At 40.0% G+C, this 25,508-nt stretch overlaps 1 protein-coding gene and 1 pseudogene across 39 annotated transcripts in view; both read left to right on the top strand.

Annotated features, from left to right (window-relative positions):
- ARB2A (ARB2 cotranscriptional regulator A) overlaps positions 1 to 25,508 on the top strand; it is a 362,761-nt gene that overhangs the window by 128,875 nt on the left and 208,378 nt on the right. The gene's annotated exons all lie outside the window — the stretch shown is intronic.
- On the top strand, positions 40 to 24,285 carry LOC146352287 (uncharacterized; annotated as a pseudogene). The gene has a single exon (XR_014787658.1). The product of XR_014787658.1 is annotated as an uncharacterized LOC146352287 (transcript).

The raw sequence follows: 25,508 nt of genomic DNA, 5'->3' as shown, positions 1-25,508 counted from the left end.
AAGTTGGTCTAGTTTCTTTTGCATTAATACTGAATAATAGAACATTTTAAAATTTCACCTATCTAGCTAAATCTTAAAATAGTATTATTTTAAAATGTACATATCGCTAACTTGTGTAACTGTCCAGTACTAAAAGTAAGAGCTTCTTCTTTCTACTGATATTTTTATTAGCAGTGAATGTGAAAGTGTCGGAAAAAATCCTTTTTAATTTCAAAGAGAAACATCAAATAAACCCCAAAGGAACATGCTATGTATTCCAGAGACAAGGGCTGATTTGATATCAAATTTAAGTAGATGGGTGTATAAGAAGCACTTTCTAAATATAGTTTAGGTAACATGTTTTACAAAGTGGTGAATGTTTTCACATCATTCTGTGATCTTCTTGGGCAGCAGTAGCTTCGACTCTTTTAAATAATAGTCTAACATTTTAACACATTGCCTGGTAAATTAATAATATACTGGGCAAATGCTGATGTTCATCTTGTATGGTTGTATCTTTGGCCTGTAATGTGTTATTTACATATGTGCAGCCACCCATTACATTTCAGTTAAGCTTCTAAAGGAAGAGAAAGGAAGGGAATTATTAATATCTTAATAAATATTTAAGCCAGAATAGTTCAATAATAGTGCAATGAGGAAATTCTGTCCCTTGCTCTTTTCTTTTCTTAGTCAGTGAACCTTTGCACTTTGTAATGCTAGCAGCATGGGATCGTTATAACAGTGCTACCCAAGGATTTCTAATTCTGCAGGGGGCACAAACAATATTATTTGCGCTTTGACACATTCTGCTTCATATACATATGATACATTATACATTCTAGACATATCCATGCAATTTTCAGAGCTCTCTTTATAGAAGTTAGCATTGTTATTCAGCAGTAAAAATACACCATAAATGCTCCAGTGTCATTAGAATGCTGTGCCTATGGTGAGTGAACAGTGAAAATTCAGGAAAAAAATTAACCTCATATTAATTTTCAACATGCTGCTCCTCCTCCTCCTCCTCATTATTATTATTATTATTCTGGATACCTGCAATATATAGGGAAAGCATAGTTTTATTAATTTCACTGTACATGCATAGTTGTATGAAATAGGAACAAATTATGTCTCTCTGACTGAATGAGGAACAGGAAAGAATGATGAAAATAATAGCTGTATGTAAAAAATAGCCAAAAAGGTTTAGCATTCTCCTTTTTTGCCTAATATGATATGCAATAAATTACTCAGGAGTCAGTGCCACTTCTGGAAAGAAAGGAATCCTGAGGATTTTGTGGTGTTGTGAATTTATCCAGAGACAAGATCAGTCGTTGCATTTTGCTTGACAATTGGACTTTGACTGTTATGCTAATACAAGAGCTCAGTCCCATTGCTCTAACAAACTTTCTCTTTCTTGCAAAGAATTTCTCATATAGATTTTTTCATCCTGAAGTTTGATGTAATTACCATATCAAATGCTACATATGTTTGCCCCCTGATCAGATACTTCAAGCCAGGTCGCTTCCACACATAGCTTGAATCCAAAGATGTCACTACACCACAGAAGGCACTTTAGCATGCAGGAGGCTTGCTGAATTCCCCTTATAGCCCCTGGAAAACATCCCCAGAGGGTCCCAACCCTTGGTAACCAGTTTGGAAGTGCTGCAGGGGGGCGAAATTGATGACACACACACACTCTGATGTAACTAGGAGTTGATTTTGCTTGTGCAAAATTTTTAAGGCCCCAATTCTATCCATGTCGAATGCATTGGGAGGGCATTGTAAAGCCAAAATTAAGTAGGCAAACATTATCTGGTAGAATGGATGCTTCATCTGAAAAGTTACTTACACTTTTATGTAACTGCCTGTATCCATTTTGAAAATGATTAAGAGCATAACTATAGTGCTGTATGCGAAGATGAACAATTTTGTTGCTTGCTTGCTAACCTATGAATATAGGTTCGTGAACTTATACTCTTAAAACTCAGTGCTTTGACCCAACTGCGATTATATATATTTCTATATGCACAGTGATACTACATTTATTTCCCCCTTTTCACTCAAGGTTTTTAGTTTTTGCTTTGTTTTGCCAATTTGCCTATTAAACTCCAGTGACTTGTGATTATAGCCACTTGATGAACAGGGTGGAGTTATTGGACTGCCTTTCTCTCACTACAAGGTGCTAGAACCTTTGAATACTCCAACAGATATTCAGTGGATCTTAACCAGTTGCCAATTTGTGCCAATTCCTGCTAGGTAAACACTGGTTAATCACTTCCATAAACCAGTGGGGATGTCACCAAAACACACTGGAGTAATACCCAGGGAGAGCAAACAAAAGTGCCAATATTAGCTACTTGATTAAACACGTGCGCGCGCGCACACACACACACACACAAACACATGACATAGTAGTTGCAGATAGAGAAGAGAATACTCTCATCTAGGAGAAAATCTTGTTTCACCAAATGAATTCTCAATTGTCAACTGCACTTTTGAAGACCAGCTAACTGATATCTGAATAATAGTCTGTGTTAGTTCTGCTAGTTCTATCCATTTTAAGAATATTGTAAATTATTCAACAAAAGTTTGAGAATACTGGTTTTGTAATTTGGTTATTTTGATTAGTTTATCTCATTTGTATCTAAAGTACACACTCAAATATCTGTGAATGGCCTACATTTTCATTATTCAAAAATGCCACCCATACCTCCTCTATAATAATCCGTATGTACAACCATAAGTTACAACTGAGGTCCTTGCTAAGTCTTTTTCTAAGGGAAGAATATAAATAGAAATGAGTAACTAGCAGATTATGCATACCTTCTGAAGCTTTAACAGTACAGCTTGAAAGATCAAAGTGCTTATTGTTTCAAGCTGTATTTTTTTTAACTAGGCAATAATGTACTTGCCAATATATGTTACAGTTTGTTAAGGGGATTGATTTGGTCTGGGCAATAAACTTCATCTCACACAATATGGCAGGAAAGATTACTTACTGTGTTCTGTTCTAAGATGATTTTTTGTTCTTGAAAACATCTGCCAACTGTGTTCAGTAGTCAAAGGAAAAATGTCATGTTTCATAGGATTATATTTGGTTCAAATCAAAGCAAAAACTAACTGGAAATTTGCATTAGATACAATATTCCATACAATAAGAAAAAAAAGTTTCACATGTGATTATTTAATTAATGCATTGTACATTCTAAGTGTTTAGAATGCTTTACAATGATCCATTTGTTGAACTGTTAACAAATACATCATTTTTAAAGCATCTTTTACGTATGTTCAATTAAGAACAAATAGCTGAATAAATACATACATGTCTTCAAAAATATATATTTATCCTGTACTTACACCTGATTTCGTTCAGACCACCAGAGGCTGCTGCTGTACATATTGGCAAACATTTCTCCTGGAAACATAGAACCCAAGCCAGTAAATTCCAAGCATTTTTATTCATTGCTGAACTAAAGTCCAAACATTGTGGATGCAAAGAAATACTTTAGATTAGCCCCAAACCTTGTGCTCACTTAGTAGAATTTTGACCTTTTTTCTTTGAAGAACAGACTTCTACAACATAGAACAAACTTCTTGAAACTCCCTGCAGTTGCAGAAAACAGTTTTCCAAGTAGCATGGGGAAAAACATGTCACGGTTCTTTGGATCCTGACCATTATATTCCAGTATAGCTTTTTACTATAGAAATAACATATTGACTTAATTTGTACATACGAACTGGCTGTTGTACATTCAGATACTTCTGAATAAACAGGTATTTGGCACATCTTAAATGTAACATTAAAACACACGCTCACTGATACAGAACATGAAACATGATGCATGTACCAGTGGAATTTGCAATTGTCCTGTAACCTAGTGTTGACTCCTCTTAAATTTTATCAAAATTTTATTTTTATAAATTCTTCAGGAAATTTATGTCTGCATAAATTTATGTCTGCATAAATTTGGCAGTTAATGCAAAATAAAAATCAATAGTAAATCAAAGTAAGGTAATAAGCATATCAGATAGGAAAGATAGATAAGACAATGCACAAAAAGGGGACATTTGCACATGCCTTCAGAAACTGACATACTTTGTTTAAAAATGGATCCTTTTTAGAAGCTTTTTAATTAATAAGAAATAGATTATTAATGTAAATTACTCTATAACATGAACCTTGATTTAAAAATTTATCCATTCATTTAATTAAAAAACCAATTCTATACCCTATTTTTATTCGGGGACAGGGGGAGAAACTGGGTTGAGGAAATTCTCCCCCTTTGTTTCCCGCTACCTACTTGCAAGCTTGATCAGTAGTAAAAACAGTACTTTTATGAGCAAATGTGAGCAAAGTGAATGGCTCTTTGCCACATATATAGATTAATGAAATGTTAAAGCGTTAGTATGAGGGTATTAACATTTGGGGGAAAGGGCTGAGAGGGAGAAACTTTATTAACAGGAGGTGACAACAGGTAGGATGGCAGCAGGAAATCTCTACAAGATAAATAGGAAGGAACGCAGTATTTCTGCTCATTGTACTATAAACTTGTGTTACTCTCTTCTTTAATTTGATTACATCCCTTCTCAAGCAATAAATAAGTGCTTTATACTTTCTTTGAGAGACTGAGCTGTCATAGAGAAATGCTGACTAGCCTCTTAACTGCTTGTGTAATTTGTTTCCTTTCCTTCCTCATTCTCCACTCCACCCATTTTCAGGAGGGAATTTTTAGGGGAGTGACTATAGCTTGCTGATAGCGCACATGTTTTGCACGCAGAAGGTTCCTAGTTCAGTCACTGGCATCTCCAGCTGAAAAGGATTAAGCAGCAGGTGATGGGAAAGATCTCTTCCTGAAAGCTTGGAGAGGTGCTGCCAGTCGGAGTGACAATACTGGACTAAATGGATAAATAGTCTGACTGGTATAAGGCAGTTTTTATGTACCTATAAATAATGAGATTTAAATTTAGAAAAGCATTTGAAAAACAGGAATGCTTAAATCTATAGAGAGAATTTTGTCCTAGTCCGAAGCAATAGATTTCACCCTTGAGTGGTTCAAAATATGTCTGTTGCTTTTTCTGTGTGTGTGTTTTTAAATTTAATCTAGGTCCCACGTATTGCATGTCAGTTTTGCGCTTGCATATTTTACTTGAGAAGACACTGCTTTGTTGATACTGTAGTGAAGCTTTTACATCCATCCTCTATGGCTACTTGTTATGTTCCTCATCTAGAGCCCTTCTGTTGTAGAAGAAAACCTAATTGAAGTGTAACCAATTAAGATACTTTATTTAACATGAAATGCTGATATTGTGAAACTTGATGAGATTACAGAAATTGTTTTGACATCAAAGAGGTAAAATATTACAAGAATAGAGATATTATATGAATGCAGGAAGATTATTGCTATGGAATTAAAAACACCAAAACAAAGAGAGCTTCCTGGATGAACAGACAGCAGAACAGACAAAACATTGTAGATTTTAATACAGATTTTGAGAACAGTTTTCTGAACTGACAGAACCCCAGAATTTAACTTAAATTCTAGTATCATGAATGTTAGTTTTGATCCTGCTTAAAGTACATTAAGGCTGAAATCCTGTACACAGTTACCTTGGGAGTATGTCTCATTGGACTCAACGCAACTTATTTATTTATTTATTTATTTATTTCATTTCTATACCACCCAATAGCCGAAGCTCTCTGAACTTATTTCCGAACTTATTTCCAAGTAGACATGCATAGGACAGCACTGTAGATTCTCTCTTTCTCTCTCTTTCTCTCTCTGTTACTCTCTCACTAATGTGTGTGTCTATTTTTACATTAAAGTAGACTGTGTACATTACTGAGATAATATATGTGAAGTGCCATGAACCCTCTAAAGCACCATATAAACACTAAGCATTATTAATGCATTTAAATTTAAAACCAAGTGGTACAATCTTTGCATCATGTGGTAATAGGCTATGTCTCTAGATTACCTGTGGCTGCCATTCTAAACATATCCCTAACTTCTTGGATATCAGTTTTGCCTTATCACTTATTCAAAGAAGTACTGGTGGCTTCTTCAGAAGTCATACACAGGTGACTAAGAGCTGCTTTCTTTTCCATTCAGTTTTGAACAGTGTTAATTCATAACAGGGCCTGCCCTACCATGTAGTGAGGACAAGTAACCTGCTTCAGGTGGCACCATGGGGTGTGGATAGACGGAGCTGAGAACTGATGCCTGAATGGTGCAGCAACATTTGTTAGTCTTGGTCCTAGCAGGAGTGGGGATGCCATTTGGGCTCTGGTTCAGTCAGCAAAATGTCTTTCATTTCATAACCTTTCATAACCTTTCATAACCTTTCATTTCATATCTATAGTGGACATGCTCTGTTTATCATGTCCAGAGAAGATCCCAGTACAACTGTTTTCAGCTAAGGAATGAATTATTAAAAGTTATTTCTACAATAATGTATATATTTCATAGAAAACCTATATTGAACATATTTTTCCAAATAGAGAATTTCCCTTAAATTCCAGTTCTTTACAAAGATTATAGGAGGTTAGGTATCAAGTATGATTGTGACCTTATCTGAAAGTAATGGCATTTCATCACTGGAACATAACACAAAGTAACTTTGAAAAGAGCACCTTTATGGATAACAACAAATGTTATCTATTTTAATGATTTAGTATAAGAAGTATAAGAAAACACATTTAAACTTTCATGTTTTCTGTAAATGAAGATGTGGTCACATTTTATCTACCAGCTTTATTGAAGAAGGGCAAGAGATGCAAACTCAGTTTTGATAATTCTATCTTTATTTACTTTTTACTAATAAATACCCTATCTTCATCTTTGGATATCCCTGGTATATTATTGTTTACTATCCTGTAATGTATTATTAGTATTATTTTATAAATTACTGTAAGAAACAGTCCTTAAGACAGTATGATTTTTAACCCACTGAGAGCTCTGAAGACAAATCAGACTATAAAAAGAATAGGGAAACTTGGGATCCAGCTATTCTTGTTTTCATGTTCTCTGTGAAGATATATCTGTGATTACATTTTAGGCCAGTTTGCAGATATTTACTTTTTCAAACTTGCTTGGAGGCCTTTTCTTCACTCTTTAAACAGCATTCCTTTTTAAGTGTAAAGGAACAATTCTCTACAGAGCCATGAAATCTCTCAGGAAAACTTTTAATCCTATTTTTCCTGTTTTCATTTAAATTGGCCACTTAAATAGTTGTTCGCAATGACTGCATCACTTTAGTTGACCCTCGTCATAGAGCTTTTTGAAGCTTCTCTGACAGAAGTGGTAATGAAGTTTGTTTTCATTTAAAACAATCTAATTGAGATTCAACTCATTATATTTCCCCCAGGACTACTAAGGGAACATGAATTATAGCAGTTATATGCTAAACTGAAGCACTGTGGTGGCAGAAGTTTTATCATCGGATTCTGGTTCATTGAATATTGTAAAGTTTCCTGTATCATGGCTTCACCTAGACAATGTCAAACCAATACATATTGGCACAATTTTTTTAAGCTAAGTACCCATCTGATGTTTCTTAACAATTTATGTGTATACACTTGGCTATGATACCCAGTCAAACTTTCAAATAGAAAAAGAAAAGGTTAGTCCTCAAATACTTTTTAATTCTGCTCCCACTGCACACTCTTCACTTCTTGAATCACTGAGAGGAGTGCTGAATGGATCAACAATGCTCCATGTCTCTTAAGGTCAAAAGGTTCAATGAGGACCTCCTTTTTTCAAATTTGCCATACTGTTCTTTGGCTTAAACATGCAACTGTCATAGACATTTGTTCTTACAATAGAGTTGTTGTTTTTACTTTTGCTAATCCAAATTGAAATACATTTTCTTTATAGTCAAATGAACATTTCAGTATTATGGAAATATTTATTCTATTGAGCTTCCCCAATAGATGGCACTGCTGGGAATGAAATTACTGCATAATTTAATCAAGATTCTAGTTTAACACAGGGTTGAAAATAACCTGTAAAACGTATTTTGGATAGTTTGTATCTTGCTCTTTAAATGTTATAAAGTAAGCTATTCAAGAAGAGTGAAATGCTATTTATATCTTTTTTTAATATGTGGTGATGATTTTATAGTTAATAATCTGAACGATTATAATTTAAACACAGAAGATGAGCATTTGCTTCAGTGGAAGTGAATACAATTCTGTGGAATACTAACTGTATTTATTATCACAAAAATGTGTCTTGGTTTGCAGTATGTTCAGCCACTAATTTTCTACTGCAGTTTAATAAAATATTGTAAATAAGCTGCAGCTATTAAGTGTACTAAATGATTTTAAAAGACTCCATTAAATAACAGTTGTATACGTTGGTAAATCCCACAGATATTACAAATATTGTAAGGGAAGGGCCTGAAGGGAAGGGCCTGAAGCATTATCAGGCTTTCTTTCTACCACCCCAACATTTGGGATTAAAGTGCCCAGGGAATCAGTCTCTCTCTCATGCTCTCTGAGCACCTTTGTGCCCTGGATATGCTATCAGGATATAGTCACTTCCTTAATTTGCTCTCTAGCCAAGGTGATAGGGCATGGAATTACCAGTCTCACTATTTGGGACAGCTTCAGGATTGTCATCAAGGCAATGGTGCCATACATATTCCTTCTCTCACCAACCTACCTGGTCACTGAGGTCATCAGATGAGGTGCTCCTGGTGGTTCTGCACAGACCTACGGCCCAGTTGGAATCCACCCACAGTTGAGCCTTCGGTGTGGTAGGTCTCTTTCTGTGGAATTCCCTGCCGCTGGATGTCAGGCAGGCACCAACATTGTTTTGTTCCTGGCGCCTGCTGAAGACACTTTTATTTCAACAAGCCTTCCCCGATTACCAGCCACGGTTTTTATTGGTATTCTGTGTTTTTTTAAAACACTTTTAATACTGTTCTTTATTCCTTTTATCTTTATTGTTCACTTCTCTTGAATCCATTTAGATGTGGAGTTGTGTATAAATGTTGTAAATTAAATAAATACATGCATATATATTGCTGGGTTTCAGCCCCCTTTCAGGAGATAAATAGTAGGTAATAAAACTGTATTGATTTAGTATATTTAAAGCAAATTTAAACCAAAATATAATATTTAAAGAAAAACATAATACTTATGAATGGTGTCAGTATTCTTAGGCATATGCAGGAGACTAAGAATGGGTCACTGTGCTATTGTAGTATCAACAGGTTCATCTGCTAGTAAACCCTGACTGATTAACTCTAGAAAATTATGTCAATGACTCATTTCAACTTATGTTTTTCCAAATGCTTCAAATGTACATCTACTTGCAGTTTGTGGATAGGAGATATTTTCACAGATATTTCATCCATGAGGCCTCATATAGGCAATGTATCATAGTGTCAAAGTTGGGATTATCATAAATTTGAAAATTGATGGGCAGTATCCAACATTGCACTTGCAGAAACTAGGTTCCTAACTATGAGGAAGGGGAGAATCCAACTAAAGGGGTTGCGCAACCACTTTCAGGAGTGGGCCATGTGCCCCACTAGCGCACACTACGCTAGCGCAGTCCCCAAGCACTTGCACAACTGAAAGATTCAGTGGAGCTCCACTAATACTATTTGAGTTTACATAATGACACCATTGGATCCTGCCCTATGAGTATTTGTGGATGAACTCATCATTACGTTAGCAAGCACAAGGCAAGCATGTCTGAGCTATGAACTGAAACAGAATAACTGTCTGTGCCTGGGTTCTCATGACATGACAACACACCATGGGCAGCCAGCCATGGTGGGTTGTCATGTTGTCCAAAGCCAGTGCATTTTCCACAGGGTGGCTTAATTCTTGCAAACAAGCCACCCTGAGAACCTATGGCTTATTTGTAGGGTTGTTCATACCAATGGTGGGTTGTCATGCTGTCTGAACCTGGGTGAGCAATTTTATTGTGGGTTGCTGGGATCGGCTACAGAGCTGCTTGGCAAGAGTGGCAAAAAAGCCTATGCTTCTCTTAATGATCTTGCCATTGCCACCTTGAGCCTCCCTTGCCAGTGACTGCCCCTCCACTGATGCCCAAACGGCACTTTGGAGGGACTGTCATTTGTTTGCCACTGTTATAAAAAATTAGTGTTTCGGGTATACACAAATGTACTCAGAATTATTAAATGATTTTTTCCCATTCTTTCGCAAGTGTGCACTTTCACCTATCCATATGTGTCGTCTTTTCGATTCAGTTTCCTTGTGTTTTTTAGTTGTCAACAGGAACACTGAAGCCTTGTAGGTAACTTACAAGGAAATAGACAAGGTGAGACTGCAGATAGGCTAATTTACACACAGTTGCAAAGGACCTGGGAAGAAATAATAGTAAGAGAAAGGGGGGACCCAGTAGCACAATTGAGAAGCACTGAAAATGGAGGGAAAATGCGAACAGAGTAGGTGCCCTAAAAGGGCACAATATCTCTCCCTTGGCAATGTCATCTTTTCACTTTTAAGTGTTGAACTGACATTTCTCTGGGTCCTCCACCTTTTCAGCACTTCCTCGAGTCTCCAGCTAGTCCAGCTTTTCCACGTCTCATAATTTTGTTACCAGGCTATGAAGTAACACTCCATTCTTCCTGTCTAAAAAGATTTCTTCTAAATTCTGTTGCAAGGGATTTCCTCTTTGGAACAGTTTTCAGTGTGGGAGTTTCTGGAACTCTGACACATGTATTTCTATATTGTAATTTCTGGTTTGGTTTGAGATGTCATATAATGTATCCTCTTTTGACTAGTTTACCAGGGCATTCAGATGAAAAATTGGTAATGCATTATCTGTTACATAGGCTTCCATATGTTACTGAACAGGTGGCTAACTTAAAAAAAAATCACTATGCATATAAGAGTCCAATTGACCAGTGTATTCACTAAATTTTTAAAAATAGTATTTTTTTGTTCTCTTGTCAACAGCCTTATTTTAACCTGAAAGGGTCTTATGACTGTAATAAAGAGAGACCTACGTAATGCTTCGAATTTTAATGTTATCATCACAGCCTCTATGAATAATCCACCTAATTTAAGTTTCCTGTCAACATGGATTTACTGAGGTTTACTGAGATATACTGAATATTCTTTAAGAAGAAGTTAGAATGCTGGAATGACAAAACTATTCAGGCATTAGGAATTTGAGTGAAGTAAACACACAAGGAAGGGGGATGCACTACCCTTGCCCACCTCCATCGTTGTTTCCATCGCCCTCTACGTGTGGAGGAAGACTTTTTGAAAGGGAGAACCGTCTCTATCTCTAGAGGCTCTCCATATGATTTGGACCTTTGGAATGGGTCAAACCACATGTTATGTTAAATGTGTGAACGCATTTAACATGTCTGTTACTCAGAGGAAGATTTAACCTTTTTCTCCATGCCACAGTCCAAACAAAAATACCCCCCATGTTGTTTTCCATGGGAGGGTGCTTGTGATTGCCAACAGTAGCAGCTTCCCTCCCATGGCAAATAGCAGCTTTAGGGGCAAGATTGTAATGTGAAGTACAGTGGTGGGGTGAAAGAGTTGGCCCCTCACAACCCTGATCTCATCCTAAAGTTACTATTTAAAAAACGAACAGAACATAAAAAGTGATCACACATTGAGCATAATGTGACAGATACTTTGATAGAAGTTGTATCAGTATCTATTTAAATGTTTGTGCTATATCATATCACGATGGCTGAATGAAATTCTTGTCTTTATTCTTTGCACTTAGTCTAGCTATGCTTATTGAAGGAGATGCTCTTTTATGCTTGTATAGTTGAAGGGATTTTTAAAATGTAACCTTGATGCATTTTTCTGTAGATATCTGTGGAACATCTTTTCAGTTGCTCTTTAGTATGTAATCCCAGTCCTAGTAAGCCTCCCTGCTCCTATTTATGGCAGCTTGAGTGCTGCTTGAGTTAGAGGATTTGCTCCCAATCTTCCAGTTAGGTCAACCAAAAAAATTAAGATATGATAGAGGGTCAGTAGAAGAAATTCATATCAAAACAACTACTCACCATGTCATTATGACAACCGGTTGTAACAAATGTGCTTCTGTTTTAGCGTATGACAATTAATTGCTTAAAGTAATTTAATCTGACAGTAGCAGGATGTTGAAAGACTTGTGAAGATGTCATAAAAGCAACCTTTCTGCCCATGTGCAACCAAAAGCCATTTTTAACAAGGAGTCTCAGAAAGAGTGCAACTTCTTTTGTACTTTGTTAATTAGTTATTGATTTGAAACAATGCACTACAAAATATTGTCAGATTATCTAGATGCCAACAAGGTCACGGTGTGACAGTCTAGTCATGATAATCTCTGAGTGTATAAGTTGTTGTTTTTTGTGAACCCTTTTGTTGTTCCATCTTGAGAGATAAATTGTCTATTGTTATTATGCAATCCAGATGCCCTTCTTTTAAATTACATTTTATAATTAAAAATATATCATGCCATGTTAAAGGTATATGAAGTTCTCATTCTGCATCATCTTATTACTGATATTTAGTTTTTTGTGCTAGTCATTCTCCTGTTATGACACATGTTATGGGTATTATGAGCAGAAATGGCAGTAAATTATTTGGCTGCATGGTATCCAAATGTGAAAAACTTTGACTAAAAGGATTGTATAAATATTATATAGGCAGCCTTTTTAGAATTTGTGGTATGACTAGAACCACAATACTATAATTATTTATAGAAGGTTAAAGATTGGATATTCCATGTACTAGAGCCATGGTACTGGATTCAAGGCTGTGGCTTAGTAGTTTTAAATAATAAACAGAAGCAGGATACAATAGGGTGTTCAAATGAGCTCTGCTCAGGTATTCAGAGGGGGAATAGGGTAACCCACACTGCCAGTGCATGCCAGTCACATGTTTGGCAAGCATAAGAAGGGACCCTGCAATGTACTGATGTATATGCATAGAGCTGCTCCACACAAAGGGGAACCCTATGCACATATGACCATTTCTCATGCTTGCCAAATGCAAGGCTGGAGCACACAGCAGGGTTGGCTAACCCATGCTGACAAGCAGCCCCCTCACATATGCTTTGAACACATGAGGGGGTTCATCTGAACTACCTTAGTTTGACTATAGACTTCTTGTTTGTTTTGGACTTTAAATGTGATGAGTCAAACACTACAATCTTAGAAGTGTAGGAGTGTCTCACCCTTGACCTATCTCATTCACTGCAGTAAAGGGACTAGATCCGTTCTTGCAAAGGGATACTTGAAAGGATTGGGACTTGCCACTGAAATGAATGGGGAAGCTTATACCTGCTAGTCTGGCCTCCTCCTTATTGTCCTCCCACCTTCAGTGTTTGAGCTTCTGTTCTGCGGCTCCTTTCTTAGTAACCTGGTTTTATTGGATTATTTTATTCTTTTTGTTCCTGTGTTTTTAACATATTAAGCAGGATATTTTATGTGGTTTTGAACTGTCAGGAACGGAGGGATATAGACGTGTTAAAAATAAGGAAATGTACCAATAGGTATACCTGTTTGACTTGAGTCCAGCCTGCTCTCAGATTAACGTGCCCATTCTTTGAAATAATTTCGGGAGGCTCTTCTTCAGGTACTCCAGCCTGATAAGGTTAGGCAATGGTCAACTGAGAACCAGGCCTTCTTTTTCGTGGTCTCTGTGCATCACACATATGGGCTCTGTGCCTGTGCCTTGATTCAGGAAACTTCTGTAGCTAAGGAAAAATTGGCCAGAACCCTTCCCCCACCATCCATTGCGCATACTCCAGCGGGTTCCCGCTCAATCCTTCGGTTCTTCATCGACCGCCGTTGTGGCAGCACTCATTTGAAGGGACTTCTTGTAGGCTTTTGCTGAAGAGAAATTTATCTTGTTTTTTTCTGGCTTTCTCTTTCTTCTTCTCTAGTTCTTCTCTCTTTAACAGTTTTTCATTTTTGGTTAAGTTTTTGTTTGGTCTTTGCAATCCTTTGATCACATGGCGCCCTTGGGCATATGGCCGTTAAGGCCCCTTTTCGGAAGTGCGTTCAATGCGAGGGAAAGTTACCTCCCACAGACGGTCACTCCTTGTGCCTTCTCTGACTGGGTGAAGGTTATATTGTGGAGGCCTGCCATCACTGCATGTTATTTAGTAAGCAGACGAGAAAAAAAACATGCTGAGAGGCTTAAGGCGATTCTTTGGGAGAAGGTGCTGAAGGTGATGGACACCCCCCCAAGTCCTTGGCGTCAGGGTCAGATCAGCCTGCAAGTTGGTCTAAGGGTTCAGATAAGCTCCCTCAAAAAGAGGATTTGGAGAAGGTGGTGATTTCGCCTTCCCAGTCAGCTCCAGCTCTAGCTGTGGGCCATTCTGATCCTCCAGCCCCAGGCCGATCCTTGGCAGTTTCTGTTGCTAAGAAATTGTTGAAAATAGTGAGGTCTTCTCATTCCTCTGAAGCGCAGAAGAAGGCGAAGGAGTCGAAAAAGGTTGCCTCTCCGGATGGAATGCTTGCCTGGCTGCCAGCGCCTCCTCCGATGTTACATTCACTGATTCCAATGGTTTTTGCACCTTCAGTATCGACCTCGGTACCACCACCAATAGCATCTATGTCGGAGGGCGAAGTCAGAGACTCGACACTGACTCGGGATCGAGATAATGTTGGGTTGGACTCCATGCATGCCCACCATGGTGAATTCTCCTCGCAATTGGGATACTCTGCCTATTCTCGCAGGGGTGAATGAGCACTAGTTTTGACACAGCCATGGTACAGGGAGAGGTCCCGATCTCTGCACTCTGGGAGAGAGGGTCAGATTGGTCTTGCCCTCCAGGTCATCGCCGTGATTGGGCCCGTATCCTTATGGACATTATGTTTATGCTTACCAACACCAGCAAGAAGTTTCCCCATTGTCCTCCCTTTCTCGCCCACCGGTTGCAGAACCCTTTATGCCACCACCACCACCACCTCCTCCACCAGTTGTGAGGGCGCCTCCTCCAGTGTTGCCGAAGCCTGCTCCGCAGTGTTCTTTACTTCCTCTTCAGCAGTCGGCTCCGGAGGCTTCGAATAAGCAGAGACTAGATGGCTGCAGAGCTCCCTCTCCATTTCCACAAGCTGAGTCCCTAAGCTTGATAATCGAGATGCTCATGGGGGTTCTTCCTGCTCCCCAGGGGAGTATTACCAATCTGACTCAGCTTTGGTTTTGTCCGTTGTGCTGTTGCTTTTATCACCCAATGTTGCTGAGGGCTCTCAGCACCCATCCTCATCTTTGGAGGATATGGGTCATTTTGCTGAACAGGTTTCTAGGATAGCCCAGTCACTCAGCCTCGAGATTCAACAACCTGTGGAGAGAATGAAAGATCCAGTATTCGACGTTCTCCATACCGATTCAAGTACTCCAGTCACCATTCCAATTTTTCTGACTTTATTGCAGGCAGTACAACTGTCTTGGAAGGCACCGTCTTCCATAACTCCGACCTCCAAAAGGCTGGAGGCCATGTATAGGATCCAGGAGAAAGATGTGAGATTTTTATTCACTCATCCTCAACTCAGTAATTGTGGAGGCATCACAGGGCAGATCCCATCGAATGCATTCCTCTCCAGTGGACAAGGAGGGCAGAAGACTGGATTTGATGAGCAGGCATATGTACTCTGCTTCCCTTGGACTACAGGTTACAAATTACCAACTTATTTTGTGGGAGAAGATTGGTTCCCTGTGTTACTACCTTCTGGAAGATCAGCGTGAATTGACATGGGTTTTTCAATCAGAGGCCATGAAGGTAGCAAGGCAGTAAATTAACACTGCCAGGCACCAAGCCAATTGTGATGCCAAAGCTATGGTGGGAGCCATTGCGCTTCAAAGACGTGCCTGTTTGAGGTCGGTGGGTCTTGCACAGGAGGCACATTCTCGAATTGAAGACCTTCCATTTGATGGTGAGGGTTTATTTAATTCCAAGACTGATGAGGCCATGGGCACTGTTCAGAAGGTTAAGACCAGGGCAAGAAAGATGGGTCTCTCACAGGCTCAACCACCTTTTAGACAACGCTCTTGGTACCATCTTTCCACCAGTCTCGACCTCATTCGGATTGGCCATTGCAACAGCAACAGGGCTCCCAGCAGAAGTGCCAATTTGCATTGACATCACGCTTCCAGTCTTCCCGTAGGAGACCGGACTATATGAACAAACTTCTTTGACTGTTCCCCTCCCACTGCTTCTTCTCACAGATCACTCTCCTCTCTTTGGCTCCCATCTTGCAGCCTTTTTCCAGCATGGCAGAGAATAATGACAGACTCTTGGGTCCTTGCTATTATTCGTCGAGGTTACAGAATTGAGTTCGATGCTCTCCCTCCCTTCTTGGGCATCACAACCGTTCCTTTATCTCAATTACTCTTGGAGGAGGTAGACAAGCTTCTTTTGAAGGGTGCAATCAAACCAATCCCTCCGATGGAGTTGCGCAAGGGCTTCTATTCCCACTACTTTGCAGTGCCCAAAAAGGATGGCGGGTTTCACCCAATTCTGGCTCTCAGTGGGGTCAATATGTTCATTCCATCCAGAAAGTTCAGAATGACTATATTATCTTCAATCCTACCCTTGCTGCAGAGAGAAGATTGTTTTGTGATCATTGATCTGAAGGATGCGTATTTTCATATCACAGTAGAGGAGTTCAGCCAGTGGTTTATTCGATTTACACTCGATGGTCTTGCATACCAATTCAAGGTCATGCCTTTCGGACTCGTGACAGCCCTAAGGATCTTTATGAAGTGCATGGCTGTGGTGTGCTCCCATTTCAGACTTCAGGGGTTCCTGATCTCTCCGTACATCGATGATTTGCTCCTTGTTGCTCAATCGAATAGCCGCTTGCAGAAAGTCATTGTACTCACGTTGAATCTGTTGAGGGACCTCGGTTTGTGTGTGAACACCGACAAGTCGGTTCTGGTGCCAGCCCAAGTTGTCAAGTTCATTGGAGTTTTTATAGATTCTCTGGAGGGGAGGGTGTTCCTTCCTAGAGATCGGGCACAAATGTTAATGCAGCTTGTGTCAGACGTTTCAACTTGCCATACCATACAGGCTCACATGATACAGGAACTACTTGGGTTTGATTGAGGCTGCAACAACGGTGGTCCTGTATGAAGAACCTATTACAAAACATATCCTTTCAGCTTCCTAATCCAACATTGACAGTCATGACAAGCTTCACTACTAGCTTGGGGCGCTCACTGCAGGCACCTAAGGGTGCAAGGACTATGGTCGAAGGCGGAGGCGAACAACCACATCAGTGCTCTGGAGCTTTTTGCTGTTGACAAGGCCTTGAGAGCTTTCGAGGTGGTCCTCCAGGGTCACCGCATACAGATTGCTTCCGACAACATGACGGTTGTGTTCCACCTAAGCAAACAAGGAGGGACTTATTTGATACCATAGATCTGGCTTACAATACAAATCTTTGAATTGGTGCATTGCCCAGGCCATCACCCTTACTGCAATTCATATTGTGGGGAAAGACAACACCTTGGCCAACCATTTGAGTCACTCCGTCCCAGTGTCACAAATGGGAGCTCAATCTGAGTGTCTGCAACTGCTTGTTTTGTCAGTGGGGTCGTCTTGCTTTGGACTTGCTTGCATCAGAGAAGAATGCAGTATGCCACAGTTTCTGCAGCTGAGTAGGCAGAGGTGCTTGGTCTCTTGGGGACGCATTTGCACAGGAGTGGAATGGATGCTTCCTCTGTATGTTTCCACTATTTCCTCTCCTCAACCAGGTAGTAGCGAAGGTGGAGAAGGATGAAGTGGATGGCATCCTGATTGCGCTGTAGTGGCCCAGGCAGCCTTGGTTTGCCAAGCTCCTGCAGTAGTCCAGAGGTGAATATCTTCGGCTCCCATCAGCACCAGCCCTGTTGTCCAGGGACGGGGGCAAAGTGAGGCATCCAGACCTACTTACCTTATGTCTCACGGCTTGGAGGATCCGACGGTGGATACACTAAATGTACCTGCTTCGCTTTGGTCTGTCGTTGAGGCAGCTAGGAAACCTGCTACCAGGAAACCTTATGCTAGTAAGTGGGCACATTTCACTTTTTTTGCTAGAGCTCATGACATTCACCTGGTGCATTGTTCTATTCAAGATGTTCTAAAATTTTTGCTGTTGCTTCATGAGCAATGACTTAAATGCTCTTCTCTTGGAGTTTACATAGCTGCCATTTTGGCTTTCCATCCTGGTTATGATGGATCCTCAGTTTTCTCACATCCTCTCATCTGTCACTTTTTGAGGAATTAAAAACCTTGCCCCTCCGGTGAAACCTCTGGTACCAGCATGGATCATATCTGTGGGTCTGCATGCGCTTACCAAAAAACCATTTGAGCTGCTTGCTACAGTGGATCTTAATCTTCTTTCCCTAAAGGTGGTGTTTTTGGTGGCCATTACTTCGGCTTGGCACTCTGGAGAGTTGTGTGCCCTTCGAGTGGACACTCCATACTTATGCTTTCATAGGGATAAAGTAGTACTTATTCCTGATACTGCTTTCTTGCCTAAAGAAAGCAATATCAGTTGTTTCCAGTTTTCATTTGGGTCAGGATATAGTTCTTCCTGCCTTTTTTGTCTCGCCCTTGACACCAATTGAAACAACACTGCAGACCTTGGATGTTCATAGGGTTTTGGCATTCTATAAAGTGAGAACGGAGTCATTTCGTCGATCCCAGCATTTGTTATCTGTTATTTCCTTATATAAGAAAGGACTCTCCATCTCCTCCCAATGCTTAGCATCTTGGGTAGTTCAAGCTGTTCAGCTGGCTTATGAATTGGAGTCCTTGGACTTGTCTGGTCTGGACAGCGCACTCGACTAGAGGAGTAGCAGCATCTGTGGCATTTGAGAGAGGAGTGTCAATACCAGATGTCTGTCGGGCTGCAACATGATGCACCCCTTCCATATTTGTCAGGCATTATCAGCTGGATGTTCAAGCTCAAAGGGACTGCTTGTTTGGTTGGACGATGCTGTCAAAGGTTCTTTGATGAGGACACCGACCCACCTCCTGGTACATAAGCTTGCTATTCGCCCATAGGTGTGATGCACAGAGACCACAAAGAAGAAAGTCAGGTTTCTCTCTCTCTCTCTCTCTCTCTCTCTCTCTCATACACACACACACACAAGCTTCTTCAAACAATGTGGAATTTACACATAAGCAAGATTTTTAAATCTTGCACTCATCAGTTTGGGGAAATTAACATGGTAGAACAATCTTAGATCAGGTACAAGTGAAACATACAAATCAGTTAGAACTTTAGAGCCTGTGGAGAGACCCAGATTATGGAGAAATTAGCTTAGTTCTTGCTGAGACTGAATCCAAGGATTTTGGAGTTTAAGCTAGGCCATGGACATACATGAACAGTATGTAGTGATATAGGATGGGCTTGTGAAAGGTCAAAAGATGGAGAGTTTTTCCCATAAAATAAAGTTTTGGAGTGAGCTTGAGAGAATAGGGAAGGGGGAAAGGGTTGAGAGAGATTTATTTTAACAAGAAATGGTACACTCAGGCTAGTCCTGTTGCATGGTTACACTTACAAAAGGGATAGGTGAAGGAAGGAGGTTATCTAAAACTCAAAACACAGTCACTCCAGTTTATAGTGCTTTGTGTGCTCCCAGCTACCTTCAACAATATTTCCCACTGACAATTTCAGTCTTCTTGAACTGCCACAGGGATTACTGCCATTCGATAAGATTGAAATGGGTAGCTGAAAAGAATGGGAGTAGTGGGGGGGAGGGCATCAAGGCTGCAATCCTTTCCACTAGTTTGGCCAGAGAAAGTTGAACCAGAACTGGGTAGAACTGACCAAATGCAGTTCTAAAAAGTGATCAAACTATTCACACACACACACACACACACACGCACGTAATGAGGGAAAAGGACATAGGGTAGGAGAATACATTGTGAAGAAGGACTTCCTTTATATAGGATAGATATTCACAGATACCTTTCCCTGGGTCTCTGTGACCCATTTCTGAATGTGAAGAATGCAGTGCGTTGAAACTGCTAGGAAAAATGTGTCCATTTACAAAGGGACTTTTGTGGATTTCTCCTGTGGCATGGTGAGGACCTAAGAGGTCAAACTCGGCTTAATTTGGGTAAATGAGAAGCAGAAGAGTGACAGCAACACAGTGTCCCATGGTGTTTGGGTAGTTCTTTCTGGGCTTGCCTCTCCCTGTGAGAGAGTTTGGAGCCAAAACGTGAGTGGACCAAGAGTCCAACGCATTCAGTAGCGAGGACCCAGATGGTACTGGTTCCTCAACTATGACTGGAACTGATCAAAAGCCAGCATACTGAGTGCACAAAAACTTTTTTTTCCAGTTTACACAGTCTTTGATGTCATGGCTGTCATGACAGAAGCACAAAGGTTGCAGGAAGATTCCCAAATATCAAGAATGAGATTTACAGATTCCTTATAATGTATCTATTTTTTTCATAATCATTTAGAAATAAATTTACTAGGCTGAGAAAACTTGCAGTTGTGTTCCTTCATTGTATCTTCTATGTCAATTCCTTTATTGTCTATCAGTCTCTCTCATGTATCACTTCCTTGAATGTTTGCACAGACTGTTAATTTCCTCGGTCTAATAGCTAGCTACCATTTTGCTGCTCTGCAGAGTCATGTAGCAGGGAGAAAAAATCTGTATAAACAGTGTGCCAGTTAAAGAGCAAAGAAACTTATAAAAATTTTGTAACACCCAGGAGTTGAACCAGTGGCTAGGGAGCAGAGTTCATTTCAATAAATGAAGCCCACATTTACCTCATTTTTTTCTGTCGTGCTTGTCTTTTTCTTGGGTAAATTTGAAAAAGATTATTTTCCTGCATATCTATGTAATCTCTGCTTTAGCATTCCCTTATTCATCTTGTGAAGACTCTGTTTAAGAGTGCTAGCAGATTCTTCAAAGCAGGTTTTAACTCCACAAATAAATATATGTCTATATTAGTATATGTAATGCAAAGCAAAATGCTAAATGCATGTGTATTTTTAGTTTATTTAAAATAAATATAGGATAGCTCTTCAGTCCATTTCATTTTAATAAATCCTAGAACATGGTAAGTTGTAACTGTTTCATTCACTTTTTAAAGTGTCAATGCACATTTAATAAAGAAAAATATTTAAAAGAAATAACATGGAGCAAACATATTGTACTTGAGCAAAGGTGCAATCCTATTGCGATAGTCGGCAACATCTGAAGTCGAATGTTGCTGAGTATCCAATGCAGGGTGGCCGTAGGACGGAGATGACCCTGCATTTTTTATTAGATGCCCTGCATTTTTGGCTAGATGGCTGATTTCGGTTGTCTAGGTTTGGGGAGGAGCGGGAAGGAGGCCACACAATGCACTGTAATATGCCATATGTGGGGCTGCCTTTGAAGATGATTCAGAAACTCCAACTTGTGCAGAATACGGTCGCCTGAGTATTGGTAGGGCGATTCGATCATATAACGCCTATACTGTGCCAGCTGTACTGGTTACCAGTGCGTGAGCCCAATTCAAATGGTTTGGGACCAAGTTACTTGAAGGACTGCCTACACCCATATCAGCCTGTCCACACCTTAAGATCAGAAAGAAAGGCCCTTCTCATTTGCCCACCCATAAGAGCAGTCAGGTGGGTGACCACAAGTGAAAGGGCCTTCTCTGCAGTGGCCCCACACCTTTGGAACAAGCTGCCATTGGAGGTCCGCCATGCTCTGTCATTGCAGATGTTTAAGAAACATATTTTACCTTGGCCTTCTATTGATATGACGGCTGTTGTTGCTGCTGTTAACATTGTTGTTGGTTTTATTGTTGGCTTTTATTGTTGGCTTTTATTGTTTTTTATATTTGTATCACTTTTAATATTTCAATCTTTTTTATGTATTTCATTGTTGTAAGCCACCTTGGGAGGGCTTCTGCCCTGAAAGGCAGCCAATAAATAAATAATGCTGTGTAAAGTGGCTTCCACGGTCTCTTCCCCTCCCAGGCCTGCCCCCTTTTCGCTGTGTCCGCACTCCATTTCTTAGTGCAGAAATGTAGCTGTTGTGGAGAGAACTGTGCTGGCTATGAGGGAGCAGAGGAGGGGGAGGGGAGCGCTGTTTCTGGGAACCACATTCAGAGCCCTGGCTTGGACCTTGGTTCCCAGAAACCAAAAAATCCTATGGCCCTCTAGACAGTGTTTAGTGGCCATAGGATTGCTCCCTCCGTCATACAATGGACACAACTGGAGCTTAGATCTTCAGCTTTGGTTCAAAACCCACTTAATGAAAATGTCCAACTATTTTTCTATACATATTGATGTTTGCTTAATTTGCTACATTCTTCTTTTCCTATGGTATGAAATCTGCATTTGCTTTACAAGAATAGTATTTGTACAGTTAAATATTTAAAAAATATTCTTCTCATTAGAGCATATAAAGAAGCTGAAGGAACTATACAAAGTAAATAGCCTTTTATGTTACGAAAGAACTTCACATTCAGATACTATTTCTGTCAAGGTTTATTTATTGGCAAATACATTATCACACTTAAAAGGGATAACTGATGATAAAGTATACAGTCCCCAATCCAGCAAGTTTCTACAATTACAGGCAGTTCTAGTAATCACATGGGTTTCCCTCAAGAGCTTCCCCATTCATTTTAATGTAGTGAAATGTGCTTTCTGCAAAGAGCAGTTCCTACCATTGAAGTAAATAGGGCAACTGCACATGCAGGATTCTGGACCATGATAACGCCCCAATGTTCAAGTATCATTTCAAATATAAAAAGGAAAAGCGACAAAAACGAATGACCAAAGTATACTGCAAGGAATGTCAAAAGGCTTCACATACTTTATGTCATTGATCCTTAGAACAACCCATTAAGATTGGTCATAATGGATGTGTATGGATGAAGCGTTGGCTCTTTTTCAGTTAGATACTAGCTCTCTGTATGAGGGTCATTTTTAGCCTGTATACATCAATTTGTAACTTTAATTTATCAATAGCCTCTAAGACCCATTCGAATGAGATGCCTCAGAAGGATGGTATCAAAAGCTCCCCCTGTCCAGTTCCCAGTGTATATTGTCTACCAAGGCAACCAAAGCAGTCTCTGTCTCATAACCATGTCTGAAGCCAGATTGAAATGGATCTAGATAATCCACTTTATTCAGAAACCCCTGAAGCTGAAATGCTACCAGATGCTCCAGCATCTTGCCCAAGAATAGAATAGTCGAGATCGGCTGGAAATTATCCAAAACTGCAATGGGTTTAGGGATTTTTTTTTTAACAAACGTCTCACCTCTTTTAGACATGGTAGAATCCTACCTTGTCACAAAGGGGCATTCCCCCCTTCGCCGCTCTTATAAATCTGGAAGGACAAGGGTCCAGCACACACAGTAAGTCTCACTTCTCAAAGGTTTCTGTCCACATCCTTAGGCAGTATAAATTGAAAAATATGCATTATAACTGGACAAGCAGAGGCTAAAATTACATCCAAAAGTTCTATATCAACTGTAATATCCAAGTTGGCATGGATCTGAGCAATTTTATTTGCAAAGTGTGGCGCAAATGGGTCAAAATGGACTGTCAGGGGGTCTACATTTTCTTCTGGTGGGATAGAATGTAACAGGCCTTTGACCACCTGAGAGAGCTCCATTGGGTGACTGTGCAGACCTAATGGTGGCAGAGAAGAACATGAGCTTTGCAGCTCTTTTCCTTGTATGAATTAGCTGGGCCTACAGTTGTCATTAATGGTTCAGAAAAGACCATAAGAGCCATGCTGTATCAGACCAAGGGTCCATCTAGTCCAGCATTCTGTTCACACAGTGACCAGCCAGCTGTCGACCAGGAAACCACAAGCAAAACATGAGTGCAACAGCACCCTCCTGCCCATGTTCCCTAGCAACTGCTGTACATAGGCCTCTGGTACTGGACGTAGCACATAGCCAACAAGCCTAGTAGCCATTGATAGCCTTTTCCTCCAGGAATTTGTCCAACCCCCTTTTAAAGCCATCCAAGTTGGTGGCCATCACTACATCCTGTGGTAGCAAATTCCATAGTTTAACTGTGTGCTGTGTGAAGAAGTACTTCCTTTTATCTGTCCTGAATCTCTCACCAATCAGCTTCATGGGATGACCTCAGGTTCTAGTATTTTGAGAGAGGGAGAAGAAAGTTTCCCTATCTACTTTCTCCGCACTGTGCACAATTTTGTACACCTCTATCATGTCTCCCCTTACCCTCTTTTTTTCCAAGGTAAACAATCCCAGCTGTGGTAACCAGAACAGTACACAGTATTCCAAGTGTGGTTGACCATAGATTTGTATAGGGGCAGTATGATATTGGCAATTTTATTCTCAGTTCCTTTTCTAATTATGCCTAACATGGAATTTCCCTTTTTTTTACAGTAGCCACACACTGGGTTGACATCTTCATTGAGCTGTCCACCACAACTTCAAGATCTCTTTCCTTGTCGGCCACCACTAGCTCAGATCGCATCAGGCTATACTTGAAATTGGGATTTTTTGTCCCCACATGCATCACTTTACACTTGCTTATGTTGAATGGTATTTGCCATTTAGATGCCCATTCTCCCAGTTTGGAGAGGTCATTTTGGAACTCTTCACCATCCCTTTTTGTTTTAACCACCCTCAGTAATTTGGTGTCATTGGTAAACTTGGCCACTTCACTGCTCGCTCCTAATTCCAGATCATTTATGAAGAGATTGAAAAGCATTGGTCCTAATACAGATCCGTGTGGGACCCCACTATTTACTTCCCTCCATTGGGAGAATTTACCATTTATTCCTACTCTCCACTTTCTGTTCTTTAACCAGTTACTGATCCGTAAGAGGACCTGTCCTCTTATTCCATGACTGCTAAGTTTGCTGAGGAGTCTTTGGTGAGGGACTTTGTCAAAAGCCTTTTGGAAGTCCAAGTAAACAATGTCTACTGGATAACCCCGTCTACATGTTTACTGACTTTCTCAAAGAACTCTAAAAGTTTAGTGAGACAGGACTTACCTTTACAGAAGCCATGTTGATTCTTTTTCAGCAGGGCTTGTCCTTCTATATGCTTACTAATTTTATCTTTAATAAAGCTTCCAACCAATTTACCTGGAGCAAAGCTCTTGACATGGATGGGGAGGTGGTAGGCAGTGACCAGAGTTGGCACTGGACCCGGTACTGCTACCAGCACCTTCAGCAGAAAACATATATACCATATATTTAGATTGCAAGATCCTCAAGACAAAGACCTATCCTCCTGTTCTCTGTAAAACATCATGCTGACTGATGATGTAATAATAATAACAATAATAACGTTGTTGTAATTGCTAGATGAGCAGCTTTAAAACACAAGCAGCCTTGTATTACTTTATGGCAGCAGTTAAAATGCAGCAACTCCTGGTGTCAAGCCTACAGGGCAGAACAATAGAAGAGACTTTTGCTGAATATAGGTACTCTCACTTGAGATGGATTTTGTCATTGTTGGCAAGATACAAATTTAAAAGAAAAATGCTGGTTTTGAAGTGTTTAGTTATCCCAAACACACTTATTAGGGAGTAAGCTGCATTGAAGACAGTGGGCCTCACTTTTGAGTAAGTATGCATAGGATTACACAGCAAA

The sequence above is a fragment of the Heloderma suspectum genome, chromosome 2 (assembly GCF_057233095.1).
Source record: "Heloderma suspectum isolate Gila_16-S chromosome 2, 16-S_ref, whole genome shotgun sequence".
NCBI classification, from domain to species: domain Eukaryota; kingdom Metazoa; phylum Chordata; class Lepidosauria; order Squamata; family Helodermatidae; genus Heloderma; species Heloderma suspectum.
This window is presented reverse-complemented; position numbering and strand designations above follow the sequence as displayed.